This window comes from Bombus flavifrons, chromosome 12, assembly GCF_040668555.2.
Source record: "Bombus flavifrons isolate JBK064 chromosome 12, iyBomFlav1_principal, whole genome shotgun sequence".
Taxonomy (NCBI): domain Eukaryota; kingdom Metazoa; phylum Arthropoda; class Insecta; order Hymenoptera; family Apidae; genus Bombus; species Bombus flavifrons.
The window spans coordinates 5,038,988-5,064,802 of NC_138453.1; the positions used below are offsets into that span (position 1 = coordinate 5,038,988).

A 25,815-nucleotide genomic window follows, 5' to 3' on the forward strand; every position below is an offset into this window, starting at 1 on the left:
CCTCGTATCCATTTAGTTAAATGACCGTCGAGACTATGTCCATACGAATTGCTCCGTAATAACGTGGTGTGATTCTTCAACGTGTATTCAGATACGGAAAGTTGACGAAGAAGAAGAAAATTGCACGTTGCATGGAAGCGTATGCAAATTGTATTGCATTAAACGTTGCTGGTATAACGAAGAGTTGCTGGGAATATTTATTTAACGAACGTGAATTGATTTCTACTGAGTTTTTAGTTTCTTTATGAATATTTAGACAGATCTATCAAGAACTAATTTTAGGATTTTTTTAGAATCGAAAATCTCTAATTTTCTACGGTTCTTCTCATAGTATTTTCACGCAATATGAAGAATTTACAGTAAACTCCTCGCGCCATTTTTCACAAATGACTTTATAATTAATTTCCTGTGACACTGCATCTTCCAGTCCAAAAATATCGATAAAGATCCTACTAGCCAGTTCCAATCATCCTCGTACCTCGTTCAAGACATAAAAATGTTTTTTCTATCCACCGACGCTGATTAATCGTTGATCAAGCGTCTGATTAATCGATAATCAAGCTGTGGACATTGGCGACGATATTGCCGGATTCTCCATCGTTCACGTAAGAATGATTAGGCTTGTGTGAGGAACGCCTAAGGCGACACTGAACAGGCCCAGAAGCATCGCCGCTTCATGCTTCCGAGAACATTACCGGCCGATAATCGGCGCGTTCATCTCCACTGCCGGGAGATCCTGGCCCCGGTGTTTTCGTCGACGCTCGAATCTCCTCTTCTTCCTCTTATTTTTCACACCGGCGCGGCCGAGCTAGTTTCACGCGTTCAGCCGAGTCTCTCGAGTAGAACTCGAAATTCCAAACATCCTTGATTCCGATCGATCTTGGATCGAAAGACGACCGAATGTCCACGACGTATCAATTAATCGTTACACAGAGACGAAAAGAAAGGAAACGAAGGAAGATTTTATTCGATCGTATCAGAGTGGAACTGGTTGCCTCGTTCACCGAGTATTATCAGCGCCGTCGACTAACGGAATTTTAATTTTGTCTGGCAATCTATTTTAGCCGCGCTTATGATTACTGTCCGTAATGCAGCATGAAAATAAGCGGTTAATTAAGAGTGACGCTGCCGATCCTATCTGTTCAGGAGAATCCAAAGTGTTCTACATAAATTATGATAAATGAGCGAACTTCTTCGTCGATGATTGCGATCTGGAGGAAGGGGAGGCGGGCCGATTAACCCCTCGACACCTATTTCCGGTATTTCCGGTCAGATACGAGGCACATATTACGTATGCAAAAAGAGTTTTTGCTTTTTTGGTAACGTTCAACGTAACATCGTACAACATCGTACCACTAAATTGCTATTCTGTATTTTTCTCAGTCAACATCTCGATGGTAATTCGTAGGTACAGAGCTCTATAAATAGAATAACGTGTTATTCTACGGAGGAAAATGTTTTGGTTTTATTAGAAACACTCTGTATGTTACGTTACTAGTATTATCTTGACTACCATACCACTGTTATTATTTTATTACTATATTAGCCATTAGATAAACTGTGTAAGGGGTTGGTATAGTGTACAGTCTAGGTTTTCTAACTCTACTTAAAAAAATAAAAAACATGGGATACTTCAAATGTTCGACTACGTTAAGCATCCTGTAGTTTCTACATACATTTTCAGACTTCTTTCAACATTTACCAACATAATGACGATAAAATTTAATATTTAACAATGATTCGTGTAAAACGTATGATATGTTCACAAATGTTATCTACAGGTGTTGGAATACTTTTGTGACTATATTTTAAAAAGTGAAAAGTATCTTAAGAAATGAAAACAAGAGGCACTAGACAGAACTTGTTAACTAAAACCAATCAACCGACGGAAGGTTCCCAGTTCTACAGAGTAATCTGATAATCGTCTGGTGGCTGCAAGGTAGCGTAGAAGCTTGAAACTGGATGTCTACTATACTGAGCCGTCGAAATCTCGGCGCAAAGGAAGCGTCGAAAGTTAAAAGAGGAAGGGGAGGCCCATTTGGTGGCGCGGATTACAGATCTTATCGGTGGTTACAGGGCACCGTTGCGCGTTTACATGGCCAAACAACAATCCGATTTCCAGCTGGGTCTCGGCACCGTCCACCCAAGTCAATTATTTTCCCGTGGCTCTCAACGGAACGGTATTAATGGAGGCTACCGAGGTGCCGGGGGCCTCGCGCGTGCTGTTGCTCCTGACTCTCGCCTTCGAATTATTCTAATGCCACGATACCGGCGCTGACACTCTCCCGGCTTCGTTCGGATCGCCGCGATTTATAGATGCTTCTAATACGTCCGCGTCCGCACTTCCCTTCGCGGAGAATGCGGCCTGACGCGTCTACGTGTTCGCGTGGAAGGATACCCGATCGTACTTCATCGAGCCATGCTGCTACAGGAAATTAATTGACTGCCATTTTGAGAAATGATTCACATACACGTCGAATAGGACAGGCTGCTGACGGCTGATACATTTTATTGCATCGTATACTGAAGTTTTTGATTAGCTTCGGAGTATATTTCCCGTGAATTGGGGAGAAGACGAGCTGTGCTTCTGGCTTGGCTGTAAAATGAGCAATGTAGGTTTTATAATGTGTACTTTGATCACAGGTGAAATGTAAGGATATTTATTCTGGTTGCTAGGTGCAATTACCATTAATATTTTACCATTACCATAACATTATATTTTATTTTACCATGGCATTATATTTTAAGATTACCATGATATTAAAAGCATTGTTATTATGGTTGCTACAATAGATGCAACTTTTCATTATTTTTGAATGATTATGGGAATATTTTCTGTGTTAAAGGTTGAAAGAAGAGAAGACGCCTAAATATCCTTGCTTCGATATAAATGACGCGAATGCCATTTGACTTAAAAGTTTTACACACTCCCTTTGGTACACCCAGTATATATATTCGCCACATTCAACAGAGGAGACTGACTGGCAAGTTTAATTCTCAAGGTAGCTAGAGCGAGTAATCCGTGTTCGAAGGACAGAAGCATTAATACAAAATTTTACGATCTGGCTCAGGATGCATAGCAAAGAGACGCGACTGACAATGGAGTCGTATGAGATACAAAATGCGGCACAATGTTTCCGTCCGTTGGTTTCATATTCGGTGGAACGGGTCCGTAGCACGCGGTTGAAATAGGTCGCTCGTAAAAGTCCCGCTATAAATTCACCCCAATGTCTCCGCGATGTCTCCGATGGAGCTTTCATATAGGGGAGCATGATCGTAAAAACGCTGCGATTCTACGCGGTTTAAGATCTTCTCTCTCATCTGTGTCAACCGTCTTGCCTTCAGCAACGATTCTTTTTAGTAACATTCCGATGCCCGAGTTACGGGAAATCAAGTAGCTATAACTTAAGAATTGTCTTGCGTGTGGACACGGTCTATATGATTGAAGAAAAACGGTATTTGGTGGCGAGGGACGATATTGCGCCAAAGTAGAAATACAGTATATTGAAAATTTGAACTTTTGTAGTTTGGAAACTTCGAAAATTTGAACATTTTATTTTTTAAGACTCTCAAACTTTGGTACTTTGTAGCTTTGAATGTTTGAAACTATGAAACTTTGAAGCTCGGAAATTTTAAAATTTGGAAACTAAAAATTTCAAAATTCGGAGGATCAGAAATGAAAAAATTTTATATCACAACGCACATGTGCTGTTTAAAAGAACAATTTCATACGCAAGGTGTTGCATCGAATTTTAATAGAATCTAAAGTTTCTCCGCTAATATAAGGACAGTTTTAGCTCATTTTTATACGAAAATCGATACTCAACGAACGTTAAAACGTGCATCCTTTAAATTCTTGACTCTCGACTTGGGGACATTCATTTGGCATTCGATACATGTCGATATACCTGCTTCCGGGAACGTTGTTTTCAACGTATCCCGTGATTGGAGGGTAGCAGCTGACGGGGAATGGCACGCTTTCCAGAGCAACCAGCTCTCGGGGATCGGAGGGAAGGTCTTTATGTGTCAAGCCCTTTGCGTTGCGATCCTACGAGGTAGGATAAACGTAACGCGACATGTGATTCCTGCACCTGAATCAAGATTCGCTTGCGATCGTCCAAGGACACAGAATCAAGGATTTTTCCCAAAGTATAGAACCACGTACAACTATCATTAAATTGAACTATGTAAAAGTTCCCTTCTCCTTGAAGAAATTAATTTTGTTTCTTTCAATCATGAATATTTCTCGATTAATAATATTCTGCTGGATTTTTGAAATTTAATTTTTATTTCATGTCAGATACAAAGTAGCCGAGGTAAATAATAAAGCTCTAAAATAAATGTTAATTAACATGTCATTCTATCGAAGAATATGTATCGTAAATTTAATATCATAATTTAGAATAATAGCACTTTAAAGAAGAAGGAAATAAATCATCCTGCTTTTTCTTTCGACACAATTAAGATAACAACATCGAATAGAAACTTATATTATAAGGATAAAGATAAAACGAAACGCCGAATAATATAGTTTGATAAAATAATAATACGTAAATATAATCTAGAAATAAACCACAAAGATGAACCATAAAGCATAAGTCAAAATTAACCTAGCTTTTGTTATCAAACTTCTAAAATTATATTATTCTTGAACTATACCAGAATGCAAGACAAATAAAATACACCGTGATTTCATCAGAACCGATCCCAACTCAGGTACATCGTTTTCGTGGACAAGAAAAACAGTCAATTGTCGTGCATGCGATGAAAATCTCGGCGGGAACGATCGTCTCGTTCCTCTCAAACATTAAAAGCAGCCATCGGTGTTCGTGTTCCTTCGGGGTAGCTACGGGGCACAGGAAAACGCAAAGACGCAACCTCTCGTGGGCCTTAACTCGATCCATTCAGGATCGTTCCTCGTGTAGGCACTTTGTGTGCCGTAAGCACAATGAAGCCAGCCGAGCCGAAAGGTACCTGCCGTCCGTGTATATACCTTTCAGTCTGTGGACACCTGCGCAAGAAGACTTTTGATTTTTCTCCTTGCCGTGCACCTTGGCGAATTTTGTCATTCATCCGGCTCTGACACATTCCCAATGATTTCGCTCGCGACTTAGCCAGGTATCCGGCCGTTTCAAAACTTCTCCGGAAATCGGATAACTGTCGAACCTTGCGGAATTTACTTCTCGTTAATTGTCAATACTTGACTCATTTCATCGAAGATGTTTCTGATATACACAAGTATTTGAGAATGATTCGACAAGCTCGAAGAAGATTTTAACAATATGTAAGTTTGTTGATAAAATCTTCGCGTAATTTTGGGTTATGTTTGAACCGAAAAATTCTTTAACTTGGAAGAAAATATGAAAGATTCGTTATCACAAACAATGAAATTTATATTTGTAATTTTATGTGTGACGATTTTAATACATTAAGAGATAAAAATTTTTTTTATTTTGCGAGATGAAAACGAGATTAGTATATTAACTAAATGATCTTTTACTTTTATTTGTTAATTCTCAACATCTCTCCTCTTACCTAATTCTTGCATGAATTTAAAACGTCAGTAACAAACCGTGCAGAAAATTACCTTGTGACGCTCGGAAGAAAGTTTTGAAACACGCAAACATAATTCTTCCTCGAGTTTCATCACATATTCCTTCCTCAACTGTTACCAATTACCCGAACCACCTTTCAAAGCAGCGTAAATCAAACTTTCCCGCACATCAAACACTTTTCAAACGGTTTGAAAAGTGGCGTGGCGAGAACAGATGAAAGAAGAACGGTCCTCGCGCCACAGCCATACGTAACCGCCTAATCCCTTTGGGTTCCGACTGGAGTCAATGGTGCGGGGCACGCGATAGAAAAAAGGGGTGAAGGATCGACCTAGCCGGAAACTCGTACGTACACGTGAGGCGCAGGCCATAATAAGTCTCGCTACCATGGCCCCGATGACGAAGGTAAAACGTCGTATGTGCCGACATTAACCAAATCTGAACAAACACTGGATCTCGTTTCTATCTTTCTCTTTCTCTCTTAAGTTTTGCCACCCTTTTTCTGCCGCGAACAGCTGGTTCGAACATGGAACGCGAGGGCTTCATCCTCCATCCCCCAAAGGTCGCACCTTGGGGCATGCAATAAAATGAGGATCCAGAAACGGTACATCGGACCCGTATTCAATGAACTTCATGCCCTGATAGATACGCTGTCGTTTATACCTAGGGAAACCTGATGGGCAAACGAACCTGATGCGTCGTAGTAGAGAAACTTGTACAGTTAAATGTACTGTTATTTTTTGTTTTGATAGCAGTGCTTTGTTCGAAATAAAACTTTTGTTTGCGAGAGAAATTTGTAGAAGTTTCGGTATTGGTGAATTTCTTAATTTCAATCCATAGAAATTTCACTTTGCTACTCTATTTGTCTTTCTGCTATTCGAAGCAAAGTTGTACGTAATTGTCGAACTATGTGAAGTAGATATCAAAATTGTAACAGATTCACTCATTATATAACTTACAATAAATGCGATTGACATTTTGAGGAGAGTTTACAAAATTTTACGATATTAACCTGTTACGTACTTTGTGCCACTTTTCACTTGAAAACGTTATTTTGTTTTACTATCGGTAAACATTTCTTAAGGAAAATTCTTCACGAAATTATGAACGATCTGTTATTATTATATGTGATTTCTCTTCTCAACTTTATCAATACTAGACATTTTGCGAAGGTACTAAACATTCTTCTGTTGAAACGAGAATGAATAAACTTTGCGAATAAAAATTCAAAGACCACGGTAGAATTACAGGCATTTTTCTCTGAGAACGCGAATCCATATAATAAAAGTCTTGCCACTAAAATTACTTGCAAGACTTGCAGCTAAATACAGGTACTCATCAATGATGAATCAGAAAGAATGTGAACAAAGGGGAATTTGCGCTCGAGTATATGTACGAAGGAAGCCCGTTAAATCCTAAGATTTGCAGGGGAGGCAGCGAGGTCATGCAGTAAGTACGTCGTGCAGGAAGAATCGTAATTATCTGACACGTGTACCTGTACACGAACGATGACGGCTGATATCGGTGCGAGGTCGCGATCTCCGCATAATGGGAGTAACCGACGTGAAGAATGCAGGTCGACCCTGAACCTCCTCCCTTCTCGTCCCATGACAAAGATCAAGGTGGTCCAGAAAGGAATGCGTCGCTCGCTGATCGCTAACGCATTTTCACAGTTATGCAATTGGAGCACGCACTATTGGATTGACAGGCAACGATCGTAAATGAGCATGATTTTTATGAACCTCTTGATTATTGATTCTTCGTGGTATAATTTTCCTATAAATTTGAGTTACATTATTGCTTAACAAAGTTGTCACGGTGAATATGTCGTGGAATATCGAAATCTACATGGATACGAGAAGATATACTGCTTAGCTAATTAAAATTTATGTAAAAGTTCTAGAAGCACGAGATACGCATTTGTAAAGAAAGAGTTGAATATTTAGGGAGATTGAAGATTGCAACTGCAGATTGAAAACATGCTTTTTGGATCAGAGTTTATCGCCATTTGAAAATATAAAAGGATGCTTATAAAAAGTTAAAATGGTGTTAGTATTAAGCCGATTATCGACGATATTAAATTAATTGTTTTCTATTCTATAGTTGAAATTCTGAACCAAACCCTTAATTACATTTAATATTTTAAACTCACTGGTAATTACTTCTCAGAATTCTATAATACATCATCCTGAAATGCTCATAAAATAAGATCATATAAAATTATTCAGCCGTATACTTAACACGAAACTATTTCTATTATTCAATTATATCTGTTTCCCCAAAAAAAAACAATATTCATCACAAGATTACTCCAACAATTATTAAATCAATCATTCAATTAATCGATCAATCTTTTTTCACAAAATTTCTCAATAACCAATTATCTTAATATCGAACATATTAGCAATGACTACCTGCAGATGTTTGCACCGTGTTACAAATTAATTTGCATACCTGAAGAAGGCGCGTTCTTCTCGGAAACAGGACCGGATCAATCGCGGCTATTCTCGATCGCGTTTATCGTCGACGACGAACAATGACTCGGATCGATCGACGCGAAAGAGAGAAGAAGTATCGCTCGCGGCACATCGATTTTCTTTCTCGTTCTTTGCCTCGTGGCAACGTCCCGTCTAGAGGTTCTTCGTCTTCGTTGCCGCGGATTGATAATCCTGATGGACATCACGATAGTATTAGCGTCATGGCGCTCGCCGCTCCTGTCGCGAGCTGACATTCATGCAAAGAGCGAACAGGAAGAAGACGACCGAGAAGAAGAGAAGGCCGCCCGTGTGTCGGCCTCGGCAACCTGATACCGGCGCGGTTTTACGAACGATCATGGAACAGCGCCACGAGAGCACGCGAAGATGCGTTCGACGTTGATTCTCTTGTACTTGCTTGTAGTCTAGCGGAGATTGACCTCATCCAATTGATATGTAAGTATAGCGAAGCCGCGATAGGTTGAAACCTACAATAGCATAACATCTGGTTTCTACAAAATATGATATTATATTTGCGCAATTTTTTTCTGCCAACGCTATAAAACATATAAATAGACTCCTCCATTTTATTACTTTAACCAATCTTATTAATAGAATGCGGATTTTTAATCATATTTTCATGAAATTGGGTAAAGCGGTAAAATAGAGACGGAATGTGTCTATTTCATAATATCGTCAGAATAAAGAACGCGAATGCAAACATAGTATTTTGCAAAAATTAAATATCATGATAAAATTCGCATGGGAACGAATATATTAATGAATAAACTATATTTTTGGTCAAATATGTGCTGGATTTAATTAGAATTTAATAAAATTAAAGAATTCACCTACAAAAATGGCATTCCTACTAAGCAAAAATCCCAAAATATCCAGCAAATTCTTCTGTCTATAGATGCTTCATGCCCGTGAAATGCGAATGAAATAGCGGGAAATCGGTGAAGAAACAGAGGTATCGGCGAAAACGGATATCCCCGGTAGCACAGGATCCCTACGAGAAGAACCAGGTGCTAGCGCGGGGCGCGTGTCTAGATTGGGGTAGGGGGCAGGTGGGCCCCCTGCATTGTCAATCTCTGCCTTTCTGTACCTCGTGGCTGCTTGCCTGGCTGCGTGTGTGATCGTGTTTCCGTGTCCCGACGAAGGGTTCCTGGCTGTCGACAGCGACAAATGCTTGTGTGTATGTGTCACATACATAGCGAAAGAGCCACGGGGCTTTAGAGGGTGCAGCTAACACATAATGAGGATGTATATGGCAGAAGAGGGGTGCTGGCCTCTCGGGATGGCAATAGGGATGCCGTACCTCGGCTCACCTAGTCCAACGAGTGTACTCTCGCTCTATTGTATGTGGAAAAGGCAGGTGATGAGAACGGTCCGCACCACGCGACTCTTCGCCGCGGTTCTCATCGCGAGGATCGAGATTTACGAGTATTAGAGTGGATAAAAATCAAGGATAACTAGGAAACTGAGCGTCTTCGAGATGTTTGAATTTTCATTAGGGTCGAATTGATTCTAATTTACTCAAACAGAGGATTTAGAAATATTTCTTACGCGTGGATTCGCCTTTGTAGCCTCGTTTTGTGAAATAGGAATGAATTCTATTGAAAATTGTTTCAAAATTTAAAGAATTAAAGAAATAAATAGAGGCAGGTAAAACTTGAAAGTTGGAGTTAACGAGACAAGTTCTCTATACATTTTTGTCTTTACCAAACTGCAACAAAATATCGATGATACGTTTGAGGAATTTTTCTAGCTAAAAGAATAAAAGATTTTGCCAAGTTCAAAGTATTCTAAGACTGAGCATAACGTTTCTTCGTAAAGTACGAAGTACGTACGAAGTGCCGAGGTTTCTCGAAAGTTGGAAGTAGAATTTCTTTTATCGATACGCAACAACTACCGGTTGTAAGTTTTAAACTACAAAGCGAGCACGGTAGATTGAGAACCACAACAAACTCGCGGCATATCCCAGTATTGCACCATTGCACCGCGTTCTGCAGTGTGCAAAAGTACTTCCCCCACTCGGTATCGATAGCTGTGCAGAGAGCACGTGCCATCAGCAGTCACCGCTGGACCGCAGCTGAAGCGGAGGAGGCGCGCGGGTACAATGAAACCGCATACAACGGTTCCGGTCAGTAACAGTGCCTTCCAAAAACCGAACATCCAAACAAAAACTCGCAAAGCCTCCTTCCAACATAACCTTAAACCACATCAGACTGATCGCCCTTCAGCCGCACCTTCATCAAAGCAGAACATCTAATTTTACAATCGAACCATCGTCTTGGCTCTTCTCTTCTGTTCGACCATAAATATTCGATTGTTCCACGTGACCCTGTTTCAAAGCGTGTCGCCTGTTCTACCCACGATAAATCCCAGTTTCTCGTATCCGGAGCGGAACACGAATTAAACATGGTGAAACGAAAGCTCTCGAGAGTTGCTTGAATACGAAAAAGAAACAAGAAAAAGGACACGGGGGTGGCGACGAGTTACGATCCTTCGTACGCGGGACGAAAATCATAAATCCGAAAAAACGCAGTAAATCTGCGCTCGTGGACAATAAGACCCGAGTCGGAAGCGCCGCGATCAACGCGCGGATCACTGAGACCGCCATCCTGGCGTGGCCAATGAGATTACGTTCTTCTCGCGTGAGCTTATGCTCAGCCGCTTCGACTACTTCGCGACGCGGTTCCGGTTCTTGCGGTCGTCCGAGACTGGAAAGTCTTCCAGTCTACCTGCTCCGATTTTAGCTTCATTCTTTAGATAATGTCGTAGACGTTGAACTTTTCACGGAACAGGAAGTTTCTCTCGCTCTATAGAAGCGTCTTCTCTATTTTCGTTTCAAGAGGAATCTGGAAGAAAATGATTTGATATGACAATTTTGATTGCAGTTGATTTTGTGAAATTCCAAATTTTTGTAACATTGAGTTTTTTTTGTTTGAGGAGGAAGTTAATGAATGATGATTTGATCTGATAACTTTGATTGTAGATGATGTTTTTATGGTTAATTAAAGCCTGGTCTATGCGAATCTAAATTCCTGTGCAAGCATTCCTGTGATAATATCTTGTGAGATTTATGGAGCCTTTGTTGTAATGCTGCGTTATAATGTAGGAATTCTGAGACAAAGGGTTGCTGATAAAATAGCTTTCAAATTCGTTCACTTCTGCTGCTTAAAATAAATTAAGATAAATACTATTTTGATTTTTCTGGTTACTGTCGTCATATTGAAATTTGAAGCTGTAAATACATGTAATGAGTCCAGGTGGTTTTTACAAGTTTCTAAAATAATTTTGTTCATTAACAAGATCTTTGGTAAAACCTGAGTCAATGAGTCACAAGTTATAGTATGAACCATACAATTGTATTATATAAAAAACATATTAAACTGAACATTCTACCTAAAGTCCAGAAATATTCATTTGTTTTTTATAAATATTTTATAGACCAACTTATTTATCTCTTTGAAGGACAACTTCTCATCTATTGACCAATTCCAGACCTTTAACCTTTCCTTTAATTACTGTTAATTTAATATTTAAATTCAATTGTCATTTATTTTATTTTATTTACTTTACAAAGGACCGACCTCATAAAATACCCAAGTAATAGAAAAATATCTATTATCAAAAATGCAACAAACATTCCAAACAATTCGATATACTGATAAAACATCGAATTAGGTGTAGAACGCTGCGGTTTCCGGTGCAGCGGAAGAATTCTCAGTCGAAGTTAGCTGGCTCCTCATTAACGAAGGCTGTTGTCTTTCTTCTTCCCGCTGCGCTCGTAACTCACTATACCCTTACCACGCCGCCCATGGTGTCCCGTTCTCTGCTCTCTTTGCTTCGCCTCTATCCGTCCACCTTTCTCCCTGTACGACTCTGTTCCTCTATCACGCACTCCACTGTCTCCCTCCACCTTCTCCACCTTCCTCCGCTCTCGGTCTGACCGTTTCTCGTTCGCGAGAAACATAATAGCGCGGTCTTAAACACCTAGACAACACCGGGTAAGACAATCCTCCTATCAGCGCCGGCGTAATAGCCAGACAGGCAGTCAGCCAGCCGCTAAGGACAATTGCTTCGCGGCTCGCTGTTGCGGCGTGGGCCCGAGCTCGTTCCTCACCGACCTAGCAGCCTGTTCTACGATCGCATACCTACGTCTAGCTGACAAACCGCCTTAAGGTTCCCCCATAAATGGAAGCGCACAACTAAACTCCGTGCATCTTCCTTCGTACTGCTACGAACACATTTACGTGCAGGTAGCACAGATTCGCGGTGTTTTCGCGATCGACCAGTGCTGTTTCTTTGGCAGGTTAGGTGTTGGGAACACGATGAGAATCATTGGAGGTTGAACGCGAAGATTTTTACTTCTGCTCTGGTGACAGATGACTTAGGATGTCTGGATGGGTGTATACATGTTCGGCTGTTCGAAGTACAATAGAGAGACTAGTTATGATGCTTCCTGCGGTGGTCACTTGTGTTCTGAGACGAGTGGTCAGGATCTTTGAGTCTATTTTTAGAAAGAGCCGATGCAAATAGGCTTCAGTACTCTAAGCGATCAAAGAACTCTGGTTCTCTGATTATGATGAGAATTATTGACGAGGGAAAATTTCTTCTAATTTTTTATTATAGAATTTGACTTGTGTTTTGGCGAGAAATCATTTAAAATTGAAACATTAGAATCTTTGGATCCACGTTTAAAAAATACTAGTACGCATTTAATCGCTGCTTCGAAAATATTTTTTCATAAATGCGGAAGATGATTACATGCTTCAAGAGTTCTGTTCGTTTCAAGTGAATATTTCCATCAGAAATTTGTATAGCATTTAATTATCGTTTTTCTATATCGTAATTTATTCAGGACTTCTTCGTTAGATAGGTGTTGACGAAGAAAACTGATACAATTACTTTAATAGATTTTTAAATCCTATACTAAGACGTACCGTAGCAAAATTGCTGCTTCCGTTCAGATGTAACGAAAATCACCGCCACGAGCGTTGGAAATGCTGTACCACCTCCCACAACCAGTTCACCTCGGCCCATGTCAACATGTGGCGAACAAATTACTTTCCACATCGAGATTCAGTAAACCGCAAACCTCGTACGAACCTCCTGGTCCGAGAACGATCAAAACGATCTATCTGCGATCTAAACACCAATGACGTTATAAATCCACCAGTCTACTAGGGCCGTGCTAAACTTGGTGGAAACGCATATCTGGCTAACAGCAGCGGTTACACGGACCAACTACTCATGTACCAATGCTAACAACATCAGCGTTGCTTTCTTCCTACTCTGTGATACTGTCCAATGCTATACAGTCTAAGAGGCCAATCAATCGATAGAATCGAATACGTATGCGTGGTTACTGCTATCCGAATTTTATATATTTCGGCAGCTGCAATGAATTGGTACATACTAGACCATAACATTCAATTTTTGCACAATGTTATATTGTATGTACAGTTGTTTCATATATTATATTTAATATTATATTTGATATTATCTAAGTATTTTATGACATATTTGTTTTCCCTCATAATATCGCCTATGTCATTCAAATTGTTGGAAATGTTAGTCCATGAAATTTCTCTTACCTTAAATCATTGTAAAATAATTTAGTAACAGAGGTAACCGATGACCACCGTGACAATCAACGCGTCAACGTGAAACGAAGTAACTGGTCCCAGATTCGCGGATATTTGCTATCTCTCGTGGCGCTGGTGATTCTTGCCGACTGTTCACGAAAGGGCTACCGTGGTAGCTCGTGTTGACCTAATACGCTTCCCGGCCATCAATCATACGCGTTAGAGTACCGACGACCACGGGTTTCTTGCATAACGTCGACAAAGCACGGTTATACATTCGGCGGCGTAGATCTGGATAAGAGGAACAATTCAATCGAGGCGGCGGTTAGAAGACTGGCGGTGGACCAGTCGACTGGCGTTGTACGCACGATAACAACGTGTAAAAATGATTATCCCGCGGCCGGTACTTAATTATCCCGGTGTCGCAGTTAACGGCGTTTCGCCGATGCTCTGAACACGGACAGAACGCTGTACGACATTCTGGGAAGAAAGTTCCCGGACGCGACACGTGGGCTGACCTAATACGCTTTGCGGCTATCAATCATGCGCACGCACACCTACGAAACGGGAGCACGCTCGCTAGTTGCATAACGCGAAATCGAGTATCTGTACGCAGTCCGGATAAGAAAAGCGATAGTCCGGATAAGAAAGTCGTGGAACGTTTAAATATTTCATGGTGGAAGAATTTAGGATGATTCGGAATACATTAGTTTGCCATATGTTTTAGAATCTTCCTTGAAACCAACTGTAAGTTTTCATGTGGAGAAATTGATATTAGAACTAGACCAAAATATATAAATTCAACGAACCAAAGAATTGCGAATGAAATCTGAACAAAAATATGTTCGAATATTATTCTTCTGATAAAACAGAACAATTGAAATAGTCAATCTTAAGAAAATATTAAATAACTATCTCTACTTTGAAATACTTACCTTGGATATATCTAAAAGCAGAAAAATACAACCCCTCGACAGATCGATCAAAATACCAAAGTCACCATGAAACATCCAAATCCTCAAACAAGAAACCCCAGTGCTCAAATATTTCAAGTTTGATTTCGACCACTTTCTTCATTTGAGAAGAAACGGCCAGAAGCTGACAGCTTCCACATCCGTTCTTCCGTCAGTCAGGTGAAACAATGCGAAAGGGATCGGAAGATTAGCGGGTCCGCAACGGAAATCTCGATTCCTTTGCTGACCTCGAAGGAAGGGTGGTCACAAAAGGTGGCACCAGTGTAAACGGAGGTGATTGCAAATCTTTATGGTGCTCTCGAGTGCCCAGGTGCACGTTGAATAATGGCGAGTCCACGCTACTGTGCGACGATCTAGATACTTTAGAGTTCCGGCGCGGTTTATATACACATACGGGTCGTATGTGTACCTCTTTTTTATTTTATTATTTCTTCTCTCATCGTGCAAAGTAGAAGAGGGCAATAATTTCAATTCTACGAGAAGCGAGATGAGGCGGAGGCCTCCTTCTGGCGGAAGAATCGTTCGTCGAGTGCTCACTCACGCCAATCATCGTCCGTCGTCTAATAAGAGTTCCTTTTTTCTTCTCTTCTTTCTTCTTCTTGATAGTTTCGTATACGCGTTACCTGTCGTCGTTACACCGTGGCAAGGGATGAAAGAGTTTCACGAGCGGGGCTACTCCAGCCTCTTCCAACCGTGAGAATCGAATCGTAGAATTGAATTACGTGATTCGAGATCGCCGCAGGGGTAGCTCATTATTCGATAGTTTCGAACTCATAACCGTTTTTTCTCATCGTTCTTTCTTCCTTCCACTTGGCCCATATATATGATGCTTGAATGACACTTTAAAGTAATTATAGGATAAAGAAAGTGGAAAGTTTAAATGGAATTCTCATGAAATATTTAGAAGCAATCTAAATAGAAAACGAACTCGCGATACGTAACCTGAACTTAACACTCAAAGGATCAACTGCATTTCAAGAGTAAGGGAAGACTCGAAAAATACGTTGGCAGACGAAAGGTCCAACTATACTCGAATCATTGATTCAAGTAAAATCCACTTCCAAGAAATTCACAGCTTCCTAATCCCTTGGAACGAAACAAAAAAAGCATCCCAACAGATTCCATGATTTGTCAACGCGTACCGTTGAAAAAATCCAGCCCCTACGCATCCACCTTCCAGCCCAAACATCCCTAAAAGCCCAGGAACGGGACCGTTAAAAGCCGATACACACGACGCAGAGAACTCATCGACGGACACCCATGCGGAGAGGGTGGCTTTTACACGACGATGGAGGGGAGGTCCGCTGGGTGCCGATGCGCGTAAAATGCGGACAGATGCATGTGCACCTTTTAGTCTGCCGGGTCCATCGGCAGCCTGCGACACATGTGCTTCCAGGTACACGTACGTAACGCGCGTTTCTGCGGACGTATGTGCACACACGTCAACCCCCAATGCGTGTCTGCTTTGTGCACGTATACACGCGTGGCACAATGCCAATAATAACCTATCGCCCTCGTCGCATCCCTCGTCGCAGATTCCAGCAGATGCTGGATGGCTGGCTCGCAGCCCCTACACGGGGGTCTAGTTTCGTCTAGGAGGGGTTGCCTGCCGGCTTTTCTGGCACACAATGAGTCGCAGGGGCAGGTGTGCACTCCCCTCAATTCGTAGCGGGCGCGTGCCTCACACGAGCGGGGGCGGGGTACTTCTTTCTCTCTTCCTCGACTCGAGACCATCCTCCCTTCGCGCGTTCCATTATTTTCTCCACCAAGGAGAACGTCTTGAGACGCGCAGCCTCGCTGTGCACGAGCACGACCCCTCGTTCATGCGCACACCGGAAAACCTTCGGTTAAGGTCACGTGCGGGACTTGCGTCCGATTACCGACTATGAATGAGCACGTCGTAGACTTCTTGCTTCTCGGGGGTTGATCGTTTCAGAGACAGAAGATCGTTGGTGATATATCCTTTTCGATTCGAAGGAAGTTCGTGCAGATCGAGTTTCTTCTATTTTTATGGACTGTGGGCGTTGTTTCTGGGCGAATAGAATCATAGGTGTCGAAGACAGAACCGTTGGAGAGACTTCTTACTTCTGGCGGTGACAGTTGAAGATAGAGAAGGTAGATTGTTTCTTTGAAGGAGGGTGAAGGGAATCGAGTTTCTTTGCGAATCAAAGCTGTCGTGACTCGAGAACCGTTGGAGAGACTTCTTACTCTCGAGGGTGAAGAATAAACGTCGAAGAGTTTATCTTTGATATCTATTTGTAATTCTGAAGGATGTTGGATATTAAGTTTCTTTTACTCAATACCACGTAGACGTGGTTTCTAGAAGACACAACCAAAGGAGTATATTAGGAACGAAGAGTGACGATGTTTCCATCAGAACCACTGAAAAATTTCTTCTTATACTTTCAGAAGTAGGTCTGACAGATTATAAAACGTGGATCGATAAACTCCTCGTAGAAAGCTAAATGATATCAATTTTCTTTCACCTTGTGTCACGTGGGCGTCATTCTTTTATGAGAAGCTACAAAAAAGTTCGTTAAAGAACAAGGAAGGAAAAAGGGAGAAACCGATGGTCTTCGAGAGCACACGAATACAATAGTGATAAACATCGATTTCCTGATGGGACGTCGCGAATCGGAGAAGCTCAACGGTCACCGTACAACAGAAGAGGGGTGGGAGCATGTGCGTGACAATAATAAGGGTAAGAGACGTTTGTGCATTTCCGCGGGGCGTGTGCGTTCGCCCCCTTTCAGCCAGGGTTTGAAAACGGACGCGTGCCATCGGTGAAAGTCGGCTGGACCGAACGAAACACCGAGGGGCAACGATATGCACAAGGGTTGAATTCAGACGAAAATAGTCGAGCTGTGAAAGGTTTCGCTTCTTCGGCGGGCAGCTTGCGTCGGAGTTCAAAGGGTTCATTGTTATCTTTGCTTCTGGCTCATTCTCACATTTATTCAGCTTCCCTTGACGCTTTAATTGTCGACTGCTGGTGTTAAATTAATCTTTGGTTTAAAGCCCTTCTTAATGTATCGAATTCCAAATATGGAAATGTTTGTGAAATAGTTCTATTTCGTTATTTCAATCAAAATTAAAATTTCATAATTAATTCTCGATAATTGATATAATTTAATTAATGATTCTTTTTAGAAGGATTCGCATGTTGTTCTTATTTCTCACTGCCTTCGGAGATTTTTTGAGGTTTCTTTGGCAATCAAGATCGCAGACGGTGCAGACTTGTTTGTCCAGAGAAGAAAAACAAAAAATGGCCGCTTCCTGCGGTCAAGTGCAGCCGCCCTCGAGCACTTTGCTAATAAGCGTTCGCCGAAAGCGAAGCAGACGGAGGCCAGGATCGTGTTACATCGTCGTTGAAAAGTTGAAGAGCGCCACTCTCGCCTTTTTAAACAACCTTGTTTCTTCCTTTCTGCCTTTTCTCGAGATTCGTTCAGGTTACACGTGACGTGACTCGGCATTCGCCTCTTCAGCCGAATTTCCCTCGTACAAGTGCACGACATATATCCATTTTTTCCAACTCTCAAAAACTAAATTATCCCAACTTTATATTTAATTTGATCAATAAAATAGAAATTATAGTTTATTGAACTGTCGTTTGTCAAGTCCTTCGACAATTCCTCCGCTTCTAATTGTTCTTTTCGTGTGACAATGCAAAAAAAAACAGATGTTTCTTTATCAAGAGGCAGATCTGGCATTTAGCAACCCTTCTTTTTCGAGACGCAAGAGACTCGTTGTGAAAGGGAGATCAGCATAATCCATGGAAGAACAAAGCTGGCTGAAGGCGTGTACTCGATTGGACGGAACGAGAAGGACCGTTTCAGAATATCTGCATCCGGTTGGTCACTTCCGGCACGCGCTGAGACACGTGGCCCTCGCTTGCCCCTTGCGTTCCTAGCCCCTTCTCGCCACGCAGGGGGGAGTAGTATTTTCTTTTAAGGGCCCAATGAAATTAGGACCCATCTAAGCGAAGGGTCTGTCTCTAAACATTGAGTAGGAAGTATCTTTCGTGCTTGTCGAATGGGTGCTCCAAATGTAAATACCTTTTAAACCTTTCCTCCGCGTCGTGCATTATTTCCATATATTTAATTACAATATACATTTTTATAATATTATAATATTTTAATTTAATATTATAATATTTTAATATTATAATTTTATAATATTAATATAATAATAGAAGAATTAATATAAGAATAGAATATAATAATAGAGATCGAAGTGTATATGTATGTCGGAGATGAAAGAACAGCGGGATTTCCCGTCTTAAATGTTGGGAAAAACCCTAATTCCCTAGTCCAGACTTTTACTATAGCTACACTTAAGTAATAAAAATAAGAAATAGTTTTAATGTTCCAATCTGACTTTATGACGATGGGTTCGGGCTCGAAGTGACATAATGGGTCACTGGACGTAGCCACGGTCACAGGAGGGACGTATACCTGACAGAAGTATGGAATGATTATATGGCTCTCCTTAAAAACAAAGATTTTTTTTTTTATTTATTTATTTAAATTTTACAATTTGTCCAGTAGGACATTTGGTAAAATATTATAGCTTAGTGGTATAATAATATAACATGTGGGTGGCTACCCCCAGCGGGGTAACATCTTCGTGTAAAAACAAAGATTGACCCGAGAAGTGGGGACATATATAAGAGCAGTTTCATTTGGATTACGGGTTAGTTAGTTAGTCGTTGGACGAATTTCTGATTGAGTTATCGAGAAAGTTACCCCAATCGTGTATTATGTTGGTACTCGTCATCCCGTGGACCGTGGATTCGTTATCGAACCTGAATTCGCTGTCACCATCATCTCGACCATCCTATCGCCGCTATTACTCATAGCCTCTTGTACTGTGCACATTTGTACCGATAAACATTAGCTACATCCACGATGGTAAAGTAAGTAAAGGTTCATCGAACGCCCCCAAAATTCCAACTTTACTCCGACATGTAAATAATAAATAAATTTTAATGAACTCTAGAAAATTGCACAACTGGAGATTAAGAAGTAAACAAGTATTAATGTTGAATAAATCTGGAAAAATTGCCAAATTGGAGATTAACACTCTCATCAGCAGAATAATACCAATGTATAAATGTCACTATTATTTTTACTGAAAGAAGCTTCATCGAAACGTAAGACGGTTAATACCAAATTTCCAAACAACAAAATTGCGGTTTAAGAAGATTGCATTCGTTACGGTTATTACGAATATTATGAAATAATACGGTTAGCCGGAGTAAGTTGAGTTTAAAGTCCGACAGAATAGCAGGACTTTAAAAGTCCTTTTCGCCAGAAGCTGGTCCTTTTCTCTACACTTGTGCGCCGTTTACGCAAGCCAACAACGCACTTGCCGCGTTTCCTTCTTAGACGGCGCGCGTACCATGAATGGTTCACGGCCTTGAATAGAGAGGAATTCACAAAGAACCGGGCAAAGGAACCGACAAAGGAGTCCGGGACTTCTTTTGTCAGAGGGTCTAGCAGTCGAGGTGACACAGGTACGGATTGGAATCCCAAAGGAACCACACAATCTCCAGATCCGATGTGGATCATGTAAAGTTACTGATCCAGCATCTTGAACCTGCAGAATGCGTCCCTGAGCTTCTTTTTCGTCCATGCAAGCAGAGGATGACGAAGAAGAAGAAGAAGAAGTGTGTGGACAGGTGAGGCAGCCGCGCATTGATTCTCCTATGAATTTTTGCATCTGTCGGTAGGTTGATCTTAGGACCTAGTTTCCGAGAAGCGTGCCCGAGAGGAATCCTCCCCTTCGCGCTCCTTCCAATCTTGCTTTCTTCCTCTCCCTACTTCTGACGGGATGCCTAACACCACAATGAAAGGAAAACCGCAATATCGATCCCGTCGACTGGAAAAATCTCGTCTTCTTGCAATCTCTTGCATCAGAGAGTTCCACTCTTGGGCTATCGGATTCTTCAGACCCTGTAGTTCATGTTAGAATAGTGCGAGAACCGAAAGAAATTTTTTAGAAATTTGTTAGAAATTTTTTAAACGGTGATATCATGTAGGTTATATGAACCTGTTATTTGTACTGGATTATCGAGGATAAATCTTATCCTGAAACGTAATACATAGAAGTCTGGGCAATATTTTCTTTTTAAATATTCCACGCGGAAGGAAAATTACTAACGGAAATTAGAAATGAAGTCAAGGACTCACAATGAAGTGTTTAATTGTATTAAAATAGAAATAAGTATAAATTTATGACACCTGCGTGAAAATAGAATCAAATTTTGAATCTATTTGCTATGACACTTTGGTCTATTTTCAGATAATAATTTTTAAAAGATATTTTTCTTTCTGTAGTAGAAGTGTTATTTTTGATTTCTATCAATGACCTACATATTATCGAAGTCTTTAATTTTTCTATATATCTAGCAGAAAATTTCTGTAATTAAAAATCTCTGAAACTACCAATGCTCCATAAAGACACTCTCTCACAAAAGAATTCAAGCTGCATAATTAATGCACGCCTGATTCAAAGTGGTCTAAGGAAGGGGGCACGCATTCCTCCGATTCTTTACTTGTTGCTTCCGTCCACGGGGCAGCCACTTCCGGAGGGAGCAAGGTCTTCGACCGTCAACCCCTGACTCGTTCAACAACGAAGCCATGAATGAAGTTTCGCGACAATGCGAATTCACCCTTTGGTGGAAGGGTTGCAATTAGACCGCACGCGCATTGCTCGAGCTCGTTGATCGCGCGCGCGCGTGCATCTGCTTCGCATCTGCGGACAGATGCGTGGTTGTAGTTGCTGGCCGTCTCTCGTGAACTCGGAGACGTCGTTTCTCCTCCGAATGCCCGGAAATGAAATTCTAAACACCCTCTCCTCCCGTCATTCTGCTCACCCTTCCTCCTCCTCCTTCTCTTCTTCTTCTTCTTCTTCGTCGACCTCGACGAACAATCACGTCATCGCGATCACTGTGCGACGCAGTAAAACGTGTGTCAAGAATCATGGGCGGTGCGAATATCGTTTGGATGAAGTTACAACCTCCTTTTCATCGAGCTTCTTTTTTAACTCATGATTCTTTCGTCTCGCAGAATGCAGTCGATGCGTGGAAGCGTGATACAGCTGGTTCATAGAAGAGTGACGTAGAGGGTGAGGGCACTTCCTGTTGGTGACTGATGCGGAGGATTTGAGAGGGTCAGGTTGAGAATGGTAGAGAAATGGAGGTTGAATGAAAAATTAGTTGGATTCTTCTGGTAATTTTTTAACGCATGGGTTCCGGCGAAGTTGACTCATTCGGTCGTTGATTAAGGGAGGCTTCTCTCACCCTAGCAGTGGCTTCCCAAAGTGCACTTAAGCGAATCACATTTCTATTCCGTTGAATTCAGTTTGATATTTTTCACATGTCTCATTTATTTTTCCAATATGTTCTCGAAAAATATATACTGCACCGTATTTTTACTTCGCACATTTCTTTCCGTAAGATCACGTTATGACTGTCATTGATGAAGAACGACTTTCGTGACATTTGGAATGTTCGAAATTATTTTTGGGAAACCATCGACACCCTTTTACGAATGGCCTCGTAAGGATGTCACGATCCTCCCTCAACTTTTAGCGACGAATCGGGTAATTTCGACAAAACATCAACACACGTTGTTTGCTTTCGACGACGCCTTAAGGCGCCGACGTGGAGCACGTAGTTCATCAAAATTCAGAAATAGCAGGAGTATAGGTCCTCCAAGGACAACGGAATGGAACGAGCCCCGCATGTTTCCTGTCTTCCGGAAAACTTTGGAACTCTGTTCTATTTTCCACCCAGACGTGTCCCCATGGATTAGTAAAATAACCCCTCACGTTTCTAATTTTTATGTGATTTACATAAAAGGCAAGTTTAAAAATACAGTCACCTATTGACACTATACGAAATGTCATTTATAGACTCTTCTAGACATTATATTATAATACTATATCTACTAAATAGCAATTTCATTCCTTTATTACAATTCCCTTATTACTTCCATTCTCTATCTTCAATGTACGAACTGTTCGGAAATATCATTCTTAAAATTTGACAAGAATGTTTTATTGAAAAATGAATAAAATTTCGTTACATAACAAACGAAGAAATTTTGATACTGTAAATATGAAAATAGTACATTTGATACGTCAGAACCTAATGCCATCGGGAAAAATCCTTAAAATCTTGCGAAACATGAAACTGTTCTTCAGTCGAATCGTTAATCCTCCATCTACTCCTATTAATTTCTCGATCACGATTCCTACGATCGTCCGCTTTCTTGCCCCTCATCGAAAGTATTTATCAAACACACACCACACCTATCGGTCCAAAAGCTCCCAAAGCAGATGGCACAAAAGTAGCTACTCACTCAGAAAACACATGCTCTTTGGCCACGTGGTCTTTTGGTTACACCCATGGTCACGGTTCTACCCCATCTTACGTATGCTTATATGACGTGGATAAACACACTCGTCCCTTCTTTCTTCTCTCGCCCTTTCTCGCTTTCTCTTTATTCCTCTGGGTCGTTCTCTCCGCACGAGGCGAACCGATTCAATCTCCCTAATGGCATCGTGTTCCTTTTGCCACGAGCTAATACGATGTATCATGCACTCTAATGGGCCAATAGACTCGTACCTGATTATTTCGACCGCGGCGATGCGTGGGCCGGCAGGTGGTACTTTCGTCGATGAACTATTTTTAAGAAGGGTCACGATACGATTTTACTCACGATATGTTTGCCACCGATCGCTTATCGTGTGGCAGCTTTTACAAGCCACGTTTACGAAGGACGATGCTTCGTGCTTGCTTGTTAATGAATAAATTATGGTGGTTTTAATTCGTAGTTTGCACGGAATAGCTGCAAACTGCAGACTGTGAGTGTAGAAAACTCATCAGTGTCAGAATAAATTCTATTAACTCGTTAGTTGATAATTCTTTTTTTATAGAAATTATTAGATGACTTTAGAGATTCTAATCGGATCTCAATGGATTTAATCGAAATATATATTGAAAATATTAAACGTATGTGTTTCTCAACTAGAAAAGAGCCTTCATTTGGTAAGCGTTATCGAACTTATGGAAATCTAAATTCTCTTTTATGATTTCCAATTGTACACTGGTAATTTAGATTAAATTGTTGCAAGTATGCACTTGAACTGAAATTTCGTTTCAATGATCTGGTATGTACAGTACTATGCAGACCAATATCACGTATTAAAAGTAAAATATATAACGTGTACTTGCATCTGAAATTAAACATTCAAACAATTATCCAAAAGAAATGGAACTTTCTGTTTCGGAATATTACGGATGAAAGACGGTAAGCAAACATTTCGTTGAATACAAAAATAAGAAGAAAACAAGAGGATGATTTAGAACTTAGGAGGAAACAAGAGGAGAATAAATTCCAGACGAGGCATTCATTTTGACAGAATTTCTGTTTCCAGCAGCGGTATTGCCTAGGGGTGAAAGGAGCCGAAGAAAGGAGACGTGAAATCAATAAGATTTGATTTACAAGATCCAACAAAGTGACCGCAGGTATTTTTCACGGTCGATCAGGCCTTCGAGCACGAGGCCTAATTGACACTGACGTAACCGACACCTTGACTACCCTGAAGAACTTTACGGCCCTTCGCTTCGTAGATCCGAGCTAGCAAAGACTGTGTGAGACTAAAGACCGGTTTGGTAATGGTCTTACAGGAGATTTTGAGCCTGCTCTGTGCGAATCGTTTTGTGTTTCGTACGAAACACCGCGCGTTTAGAGAGCCACTTGAAAATCCTGCCCTAGAAATCGATAAAGATCTTCCTTCGTTACTTATTATTACAGACTAGATATAACAGATATGTTAAAGTCTGAAATATCGACCCTGAAGAAAATCAAAAGTTACGTTTTGTTCTCTACAATTTAAAATTATGATATAACAGAAATTGATAAAGTTAGCAGATGCAGAAAAAGGTCCATTCTTGTAACATCCAAGTTACGTCTAATCAAATATCTTATAACATCTGAGTCTAAATTAACGTTTAGACTAAGATAGTTCGAACTTTCATTATTTTCATCATTTTCGAAGAACGATGATAGGATTTAATATGTTTGCCAAGATATCTATTTAAATATACCCAAAGGAATAATCATCTTTCACGTAAAAGGAAAAAACGATAATTACTTACTGATACCATATCGCTATAGGGAAGCGAAACCCAAAGCATTGTAAAGATATAAGGACCAATCAGAAACACCAGAATTTTATAATCTACTGATTATGTTCGCTTAACATTGATACATAGTCAAAATTAAAGACGTTGAAATAATTACTTCAAGAAAAACTCTACATCTTTACTTTTGAATAGAATAGAATTTAGTGAAAAAAAATTGAAAGTAAGGAGAAGTACATATTAGTCATCATATGCCTTTGAATATAAATTCTGCTTTGGGTTACAAGGTCTAGAAACAAAAGAGCTGTAAGTAGATTTCTATTGCTGTTTCTTGTAGACGAGTTAGAACTACACAACAGGTTTAATTTTTTGGTAATGTCTTTTGCTATAAATATATGAACGTGCTCCCTACCATACCTTCTTTCTATTGTATTGTATTGTATCGTATTGTATCATATTGTATTGTAAGAGTGAGGATCTGAATCAGCATACGCTATATCTGTACATATACCTTTACTTATTTCAATACATTTTTCTATTACAAATTCATCCACTCGTTGCTCTATCAGTCAATCTTAACAAAAGGTATAAAAGGTACAAAAGAAAATTACCACTTTCAACTTACAAAATTAAACGCAACATTCAACACAAGAATCACCTTCTGACACGATCAGACGCATCCAAACGCAATTTGCCCGCTCGAGTTCCACATGACCCAAATGCACAGGTCTGCAGTTGAAGCCGACAGAGAGACAGATGCGTAGAAAATTTAGGAAAAGTACGGTTGAGCGCACGAAACACGTGAACGAAGATAAAAAAGAAGCAGCCCCTTGAAGGAAAGTAGAAAGTTGTCAGTGGAAAAGGGGACGTGACCGACCTGTGGTTACGAATTATTCTTCGTAGGATCCTCCAGGTTCCCGTATCGTTTTTAAACACCGGTTAATCCGAAGGCACGACAAACGGTGCGATAAAACATATCCTGGGTCAGAATTCCTGGCTGCTATGTGGAATGCGGCTGGAATCGTCTTTCGCCACGCTGAAAACAGCGCGTGATAACAGGGCAAAAGA

General features: G+C 40.7%; 1 long non-coding RNA gene across 1 annotated transcript in view; it reads right to left on the bottom strand.

The window, feature by feature from the left end:
- LOC138185485 (uncharacterized) overlaps positions 1-25,815 on the bottom strand; it is a 356,409-nt gene that overhangs the window by 37,491 nt on the left and 293,103 nt on the right. The gene's annotated exons all lie outside the window — the stretch shown is intronic.